Source organism: Saccopteryx leptura, chromosome 3 (assembly GCF_036850995.1).
Source record: "Saccopteryx leptura isolate mSacLep1 chromosome 3, mSacLep1_pri_phased_curated, whole genome shotgun sequence".
Classification (NCBI taxonomy): Eukaryota; Metazoa; Chordata; class Mammalia; order Chiroptera; family Emballonuridae; genus Saccopteryx; species Saccopteryx leptura.
In genome coordinates this window covers 70,838,317-70,847,772 of record NC_089505.1, presented here as the reverse complement: position 1 = coordinate 70,847,772, position 9,456 = coordinate 70,838,317, and positions in this window count along the sequence as shown.

The window sequence follows — 9,456 nt, the reverse complement described above, 5'->3', positions numbered from 1 at the left end:
TGAGAAGCAATCAATGAACAACTAAGGCACCACAACTACGAGTTGATGCTTCTCAATTCTCTCCCTTCCTCTCTCTCTCAAAATAAATGATACAGAAGAAATGTTAGTTTTTCTGCTCATTTTCACTTTATAGGCTCCACGTATATAGGAAGTAGTTTATTTTAATACACTGTTGATAATCATATGCCTAGTAAAATAATATTTTATACCAATGTCACCCCAATAAATTTACTTTTTAAAAAATATTTTGTAATTGTGCATTGTCATTGATGCATTCATTCAACTAGATGTTTCTATAATGTAAAAGTTAAATGTTCTTGTTACCTAGAAATACCACATTCATAGATTTGAGAAACAAAAGATACATACATAAACACACACACTTTTCAGATGTATGGTTTTTTACAATCCTCTACAAATCCATTAATGAGGAAAGGAACAGATAAAACAGACCCAAAGTCACCTGCGTCTGGAGCATTTTCTTCTGTTCTCTGAAAACAGCCAGCAATGAGGAGGCTCTGTCTTGGTGTGATGTGGGTCTGCTCTAAATTTTGGCTCAGAAACCTGTGTTCAGTCAGGTGTGTCCCCAGAAATGCTGACCCCAATACTGCCGAGTCTTCCTGCTTCATATGATGCTACTGCTCCTGCTGTCAGTTGTAAGAAATGCCCGAACCTGCAGAAAAATTTTGTGAGTGTATTTAAGCCAAACTGATGGCACTTGCCAGGAAGCAAAATAACTACAAATTGAGAAAAACGATAGGGAAAATGGTAGTTTTGCACCTTATTTTATACATTAGACTCAAAGGAGAAGACATAAGGGTGTTATATGAAATCCACTGCTGATTGGTTCAGGAAGTGGGGTAAAACAAAGGGGGTAAATATCTGGGACTGGATTAAAAGGGAAAGAAATAGGTACTTCCTTTACATAGGTCAGTATAGCATAGGTAACAGTTAATTAACGTAACAACAATATAGAGGCTCTGTGGTCTCTCGCTCTCGAGGGATACTGTGCCTTGACAGTGTGGGAAAAATAAAATTAACCTGATATTCCAAAGGTATTTTATCCTAGAGTCAAAAAAAACAACGGACAGCCTAAGTTAAGGTAAAGATTGACCTTGGTCAAGGAAGATACTGGCCTGGAACAAAGCTACCTGCCATGACTGGCCTTTAGTCAGAAGGTCAGTTAATTAAGGGCAATCCAACATTGTTACTTTTGCCCTCTGTGTTTGTAGGGCCAGCCATGCAGGTCTCCCCTGAGTTTCCCAGGTTTAGTAGAGTGGTTTTCAACCACAGGACCACAAGCCGATCTGACAAAGTTCGTGCCAGTCTACAAAAGTTAGCCACTCTGACGCTGTATAAAGATTATTGACCAAATGATTTTAGTCAAATTTGCTTACACTCAGGGTGATTTCTGTCTTAGTGATCTCGGATATAATTCTCCTATTTTACTGGGCTCATATAAAAAGGTTGAAAACCACTGATTTATTATGTGGCCTCTTTTTAGTCTACACTTGGGACACAGAAGCTGTGGGTTGAGAAAATTCAAGGAGTGGTACATTTCCTCAGGGACCTGATGCTGCAGGGCTTATGGTCACAGTGCACTTAGCATGGCTGGTGCACCCTTTTTGGTCTCCTGGAAGGGTAATAAAGCCTTAGGTCGATGGGTTTTTTTTGGGTATTTTTCTTAAGTGAGAAGTGGGGAGGCAGAGAGACAGACTCCCACATGCGCCCGACCGGGATCCACCTGGCATGGCCACCAGGGGTTGATGCTCTGCTCATCTGGGCTGTTGCTCCCTTGTGGCCACAGCCATTCTAACGCCTGAGGCAGAGGCCATGGAGCCATCCCCAGCACCCAGGCCAACTTTGCTCCAATGGAGCCTTGGCTGTGGGAGGGGGAGAGAGAGGGAGAGAGAGAGAGAGAGAGAGAGAGAGAAGGAGAGAGAGAGAGAGAGAGAAAGAGAGAAGAGAAGAGAGGGGGAAGGGTAGAGAAGCAGATGGGCGCTTCTCCTGTGTGCCCTGGCCAGGAATCGAACCTGGGACTTCCACAAGCTGGGCGGATGCTCTACCGCTGAGCCAACCAGCCAGGGCCACGCCTTAGGTTCTTAATGTGGTTCAGGTATCCCTCTAATCCAGTGGTTCTCAAAGTGTGCGCCAGGGAGCACTGGTTGCTCCCTAGATTTCCAGGTGCATCCTATGGCATCCAGAGAAATATGTGCCTGTTGGGGATCAAAAAACCAACAGGGTTTTTGGAGTTTAGATTTTTTGGGGACAGAGGTGTGGGGAATTGGCTGAAAGCTGACAGTCTGCCCAACCCCCCACCTCACTTGCCTGATTAGGTTGCAAATGACTGTTAAGCTGTGATGCTGGATTGTTTACACCCTATGTTCCCTGTAGAGACTGGAGGTAAGTTTCTTCTATCCTTTGTTTGGTGTAAAGTTACAATTATATGCATGGTGGGGGTGTTCTGCGCTCAACACAATTAAGAGTAAAAAGAGAGGAATTCTTCAATGTATTAATGAGAAAATGAGAGTTTGCCTTTCAAATATATGCCCAAACATTGAAGAAATCGCTAGGACACATCAGGCTCATGTTTCTCATAAACACAAGAATGAAAAAACTTAACACATTTGTACCGGGACCTGCCGAATTTACTAAATTTTACTAAGAATGTATCTCTCTATATATAAAGATAAATTTTTTGTCATTTTTAATATTTTAACCCTTCTTTTTTATGAATTCTAAAAAGCATAACTCAAAAAATGTAACATAAAAATGTTTTGTAATGTCAGAATAAATTTAATTTTGTCATATTTATTTCATTTAATTACCATAAAAGCACGCTTGGACTTTATACATTTTTTCTTTAATATTTGACTTAATTATTATAACATATTTCTCAGAAATTTGTATATAGTGCGCCTACAATTATTTGTAGGATTTTAAATGCGCCCCAACTTCAAAAAGTTTGAGAGCCACTGCTCTAATCTATGAAGTTTAGGGGGAGAGATTGTGAAAGGTGAGGGAAATGACATTGTATGGGCAGAATAATTTTTCCTTCTTCTTTCCTAGATTCTTTGGCTGCTGTAATAATTAAATTGATACAACAGATTAACAGGGGAAAAAAGTTAATAACATATATACCTCCTGTATTCATGGAAGAGATCCATGAAACTGGAGTAACTGGACAAAATGCCAGAAGCCATCAAATGAAATAACACCTTCACCTAAAGTCTAAAGATGTTGGGGCACAGAGTCAGAGAGGGGAGGTTTCCAGGAAAAGCACAGTAAACAGGGGAATGTTGTTCTGCAGACATAAGGCGGGCTTGGTACAGTGAGGGAGACACCCCTGCAGACTGGACTGCCCTTACAAGTGTAAATGCCCTTCTCAAGGGGTAACTTCTACCAGGTTTTCTGAGCTTCTCCCAGAGCGGCCATTTCTTCACATTAACCAGCCTACAATAACCAATATCCCCATGAGACATAGTATTAGTAGGGTGGCAAAAGGCTCCCCTTCAGGATCAAAGAATTACATATTTAAAAGAGAAAATGTGCCTGACCTGTCCTGACCTGTGGTGGCGCAGTGGATAAAGCGTCAACCTGGAAACACTGAGGTTGCCGGTTCAAAACCCTGGCTTGCCTGGTCAAGGCACATATGTGAGTTGATGCTTCCTGCTCCTCCCCCTTCTCCCCCCCCCCAAAACGAATAAATAAATAAATAAAATTTAAATATATATATATATTTAAAAAAAAGATAAAAGAGAAAATGCTCTCCAGAAATGATTAACAGATGTTCAAAAATATATTATAGCTGGCTAGAACTGCGCCATAAACCTAACTAAGCACATTTCACAGTAATTCAATCCATAGCAATAGGAACTGGAACCACCACGGGTAAGAGGTACCAAGACCTCCTGTTACACTGGCCATTGGGTCCCCTTTGCAGAGGGATGGATGGTTAATAAAATGGAGACTCCGTTAGCAGGGAAAAGGGTATGAATGTATCAATATGTCAGGCAAATAAGCAACAGTGTCTGCTGTTATATATCAAAAGGTGAGTGGAGACGTTGACATTGTTTACTTTGCAGACCAAAACATCTGTGTCACAATGACCCAATTCTTCCTTGCAGCGCGATGGTGCCACAGAGCGCACAGGACAAACGGCCCTCACCTGTTTAGCCCCTGGGTCTGTAGTCTCAGCTGCTGGTTAAAAAGCAGATGAAGTGACACGAGTGTCCGAGTCCCCACCGACTTCTCTCCCCAAAGCAGCCGAGTTCATGACCTGAACCGAACCCCGAGGTCCTGGGGTGTCCAGAGCTCCCCCCTCACCGTCCTCCCCGGACCAGGCACTGACCACACTTTCTTACTCATCGGAACCCGGGCCGGACACGCGCTGACCCCGCGTCACCGAGTCCGAACTCCATCCCCAACCCGAACCTGACACCACGATGGCCCCAAATGCCACCGGCACCCCCTCGGAGCGGGGTGACCTGCAGAACCCCGGCCCCTGACAGGGAGACGGGGACGTCATCTCCGCCGCCTCTCGTCCGCCACCGACCCCCAGGCCCCGCGACCAGACAGGCGCGTCCGGTCCCCTCACATCGCTCACCTCCCGGTGCCGCCCGGTTCCCCTGCACGACTCCACCTGGGCGCCTCCTCCCGCCCCCTCCGACCCCGGGGTGACTCCGTGCTCCACACACCCCCTCGTCCCCATGTCACCCTGTGAGACACAGACCTTCTCCTGTGACAGAAACTCCCGGGGAGGACGCCGCACACTGACCTGACTTTCTCCCCACACCCAAAACGCAGCCTTTCCGAGAACCAAGTTAGCGTCTGCAGCAGTACCGCTGAGTCTACGTGGCGGAGAGACTGTGTGGCTTTTGAAAATACGCGGGCAACAATTTCCGGGATTCTGGGCAATATGTCCGCGCTCACAGCGCTACGGCCCCGTGGGAGCCGCCATGTTGGGACACCCAGCCGCCGTACAGAAGGCAGTGCCGTGGGGTGGGGGCTGGAACCAGGGCTGGTGGAAGGAAGGTGAGGAGGTACTTGAAAATATCTCCTTTTCTCGCACTTCCGCTCTTGGGGAAAGTGGGTAAATTATCAGAGCTAAGAGATGCGAACACGGTGCAGGCTTAAGTTACTTTTAACGGTATGGGCAGAGAAGTACTGCAGCCCCGGAATGTATTCTCCAATATACAGTGATACCTCGGTTCTCGAACGCCTTGACTTTCGACCAAATCGGTATTCGACCAGGAAATTCGAGAAAATTTTGTCTTGGAATCCGAACAAATATTTGGAACTCGAACGTCCGAGATTAGCCGAGTTGAGCCGAATGGCGTTCATTCGGCCGAGCGCGCCTTGCCTGCGACATCAGTGTGAGTCACGCTTTGTCACGCTTTGTGGAGAGAGAGAATCACGTTTTTGTGGAGAGAGTCACGCTTTGTGGTGAGAGTCACGCTTTGTGGTGAGAGTCACGCTTTGTGGTGAGACTCACGCTTTGTGGAGAGACTCACGCTTTGTGCACGCTTTGTACACTGAATTTAACCCTTAGACATGGGTCCAAAGAAAGCCAGAAGTGGTAATGCAGACAAAGGTAAGCGGAAAGCTGTGAGAACAACGATTGAGCTGAAAAAAGAAATCATTGCCAAATATGAACAGGGCACACGTGTTTCAGATCTGTCTGCTGAGTATGGCATGCCAAGATCTACTATCTCAACTTTCCTTAAGAATAAAGCTGTTATAAAGGCTGCCAATGTTGCCAAAGGTGTTACATTGTTAACAAAGCAAAGGCCTCAGATAATGGAGGAAATGGAGAAGCTGCTTCTTATTTTCATTAAAGAAAAAGAGTTAGCAGGTGACAGCATCAATGAAGTCGTTATTTGTGAGAAAGCACCAGTAAATAGGCATATTTTGGGGGCTTGGAACAAATTAATCCAGTTTCCATTATTTCCTATGGGTTTCATTGTTTCGGTTCTCGAACAATTTGGTTCTCGACCGTTCTCCCGGAACGAATTATGTTCGAGAACCGAGGTATCACTGTATCTGTTTCCAAACGGACAGCTGGGAGTTCAGGTGTGAGTTCAGCGGCGGAGGCGGCCCTCCCTGAAAGGGACAGATCTAATGTCTGGTAGACAGACACCCACGGGTAGTTCTGGCCAGAAGCTTTATATTTACATATATATTTTAATTGATTTGGGGGAAGGGGTTTAAAGAGAGAAAAACATCGACTTGATTCTCCATGCTTTCATTTTTTTAAGTGCTCAGGCAATTAATCATGTCTCCTGATTTTTAGGAAGGAAAATATAATAAACTCATCCACTATCTTGATTTGAAAGAGAGGAAATTTTTAAAATACCTGATGTCTCATTTTAGTGATGACCCCATGATGGGAGTGTAAACAAAACCCCATGTTCCATGTTCCTTGTACATTGGAAAACAAAATAATATAACCCAGTTAAACGGTAAATGCTGTTGCCTGACCTGTGGTGGCGCAGTGGACACAGTGTCCACCCGGATCGCTGAGGCTGCCAGTTTGAAACCCTGGGCTCGCCTGGCTAAGGCAGGTACAACAAACAATGAACAGCTAGAGTGAAGCAACTGTTATTTGATACTTCTCTAAATATATATATATATATATATATATATATATATATATTTTATTTTTTAGTAAAAGGAAGGGAGGTAGACTTCCACATGCTCCCTGACCAGGATCCACCCAATAACCCCCATGAGGGCCTACGCTGGGACCAACCCAACCACTGGCTGCAGGAGGGGAAGAGGAAGAGAAGGAGGGAGAGAAGGAGGAAAAGAGAAGCAGATGGTCACTTCTTTTGTGTTCCCTGATGGGGAATTGAACCGGACATCCATATGCTGGGCTGATTATCCACTGAGCCAACCAGCCAGGGCCAATAAAAATCTTAAAAAAAAAAAAAAGGTAACTGTTGAGTGTAAAAACAGGTTATATAACTCACAATTACAAAATACAGCTTTCTCAGGCCTTGCCAAACATGCAGACTGTAAAATACAAGCAATTTACAGTATCAGCACACACAGGTGGACAGGTCACCTCATTCAAATTGGTGAGTAATGGAATCACTCTTTCCACATCCCTCAATGTGTACCAACATGGTCCTTGGTTGGGGACACACGCTCAGTCCTCATGTTATCAGGGCCTACAATGCAGTTTGGTGAAACCTCTTAAAGGGCAAAGACACAGCCAAGAATCAGCTGCAGGTTGTAAAAACGGTTGGGAAGGCACAGTGGAGATGGCGAGAGGTGGAGGAAATCAGGCTATATAGTTAGGAAGAAGCCAGGACTCGGTGTAGATTCACTATTATGATGGGAATGGTGAGATTAAGATGGCGACAGAGCGCAGAATAGAGCAGATTAAAATGAAGTGTCCGTTACAACGTGCACAGCATGAAAAATGGAAAAATATTAGAACATATTATTCCAATATAAAGAACATTTATTCCATAAAGCAAAAAAAAAAAAAAAAAAGGCACAAAATGAAATTTCAATCTGCATCATCTTTGTTGTTAAACTGTCCTTCTGTTAAAAAATCTCCGCTCTCAGCGGTAGAGCGTCGGCCTGGCATGCGGGGGACCCAGGTTCGATTTCCGGCCAGGGCACATAGGAGAAGCGCCCATTTGCTTCTCCACCCCCACCCCCCTCCTTCCTCTCTGTCTCTCTCTTCCCCTCCCGCAGCAAAGGCTCCATTGGAGCAAAGATGGCCCAGGCGCTGGGGATGGCTCCTTGGCCTCTGCCCCAGGCACTAGAGTGGCTCTGGTCTCCGCAGAGTGACGCCCCGGAGGGGCAGAGCATCGCCCCCTGGTGGGCAGAGCATCCGCCCCTGGTGGGCGGGCCGGGTGGATCCTGGTCGGGCGCATGCGGGAGTCTGTCTGACTGTCTCTCCCCGTTTCCAGCTTCAGAAAAAAAAAAAAAAAAATCTCCCGGCCCTGGCCGGTCGGCCCGGTGGTAGAGCGTTGGCCTTGCGTGCGGAAGTCCCAGGTTCCATTCTGGCCAGGGCACACAGGAGAGACGCCCATCTGCTTCTCCACCCCTCCCCCTCTCCTTCCTCTCTGTCTCTCTTTTCCCCTCCCACAGCCAAGGCTCCATTGGAGCAAAGTTGGCCTGGGTGCTGAGGATGGCTCTGTGGCCTCTGCCTCAGGCGCTAGAATAGCTCCAGTTGCAACACAGCAATGGCCCAGATGGGCAGAGCATTGCCCCCTGGTGGGCATGCTGGGTGGATCCTGGTTAGGTGCATAAGGAAGTCTTTCTCTCTGCCTCCCCACTTCTTCAGAAAAATACAAAAAAGAAAAAAAAAAAGAAAAATTCAATCCATGATGAGAGTAACTCTCACTGTTTAAAATTTATAAAATCAATGGCAAGGGAACTAGACATATGACTGGAGGTACCCTGTCCCCAAATGCTTATGACGTGTATTATTTCTTTAGGTTTGTGACAGAATTTTTCCATTCAAGGCAGTGACCACAGATCCGCGGATGGATGCCAGCATTAAATTTCTGGTGGACAGGCACTTGAAAAACACTGACTGATTCAGCCCTGGCTGTTTGGCTCAGTGGATAGAGCGTCGGCCCAGGATATGGACATCCCGGTTTTGATTCTCAATCAGGACAAACAGGAGAAGTGACCAACTGCTTCTCTCCCCCTTCCTCTCCCTCTTCCCCTCCTGCAGCCAGTGGCATGATTGGATTGAGCATCAGCCCTAGGCACTTAGGATAGTTGTTGGTCTGAGGGCATCAGCCTCAGATGCTAACAATAGCTCAGTTAATTCAAGCATTGGCCTCAGATGGGGGTTGCTGGGTAGATTCCGGTCAAGGTGTGTGAGGGAGTCTGTCTCACTATCTCCCTTCCTCTCACTTAAGAAAAAAACAAAAAACACAGACTCAAGGAATCTTTCCTTATGTTATCTGAGGATTTCTGAAAGATCACCAAATTAAATGTGTTCATGAGTTATTTCTGCATGAATTTCTTGGCAAGTGATGAGGCAATGTACTTACTACAAACCATGCCATATAGACTTCCAGAGAAAAGTATTTCTCTAGTGTGAATGTAAATCTATTGAGGGCCTAACTTTGGGTAGAAATTTCCTACAATTAGAAATATTCATTTAGATTGGCTGATTAGCTCGGTTGAGGCATCATCCTGATAGACCAAGGCTGTAGTTTTGATCCCAGGTCAAGGAACATACCAGAATCAGCCACTGAATGCATGGAAATATGCAGAAACAAATGTTTCTGTACCCCTCACCCTTACTCTAAAATCAATATAAAATTTTAAAATAGTAATCATTTATTCATCATCTATGATGATCACATATGATAGTCTATTATTCCCACTAAAAGGTTCTTTACTTTGTCAAATTCATAGGCTCCACCTCAGCATACACTTTTTAATATAAAATATGAGGTAATTGGCCCTGGCCGGTTGGCT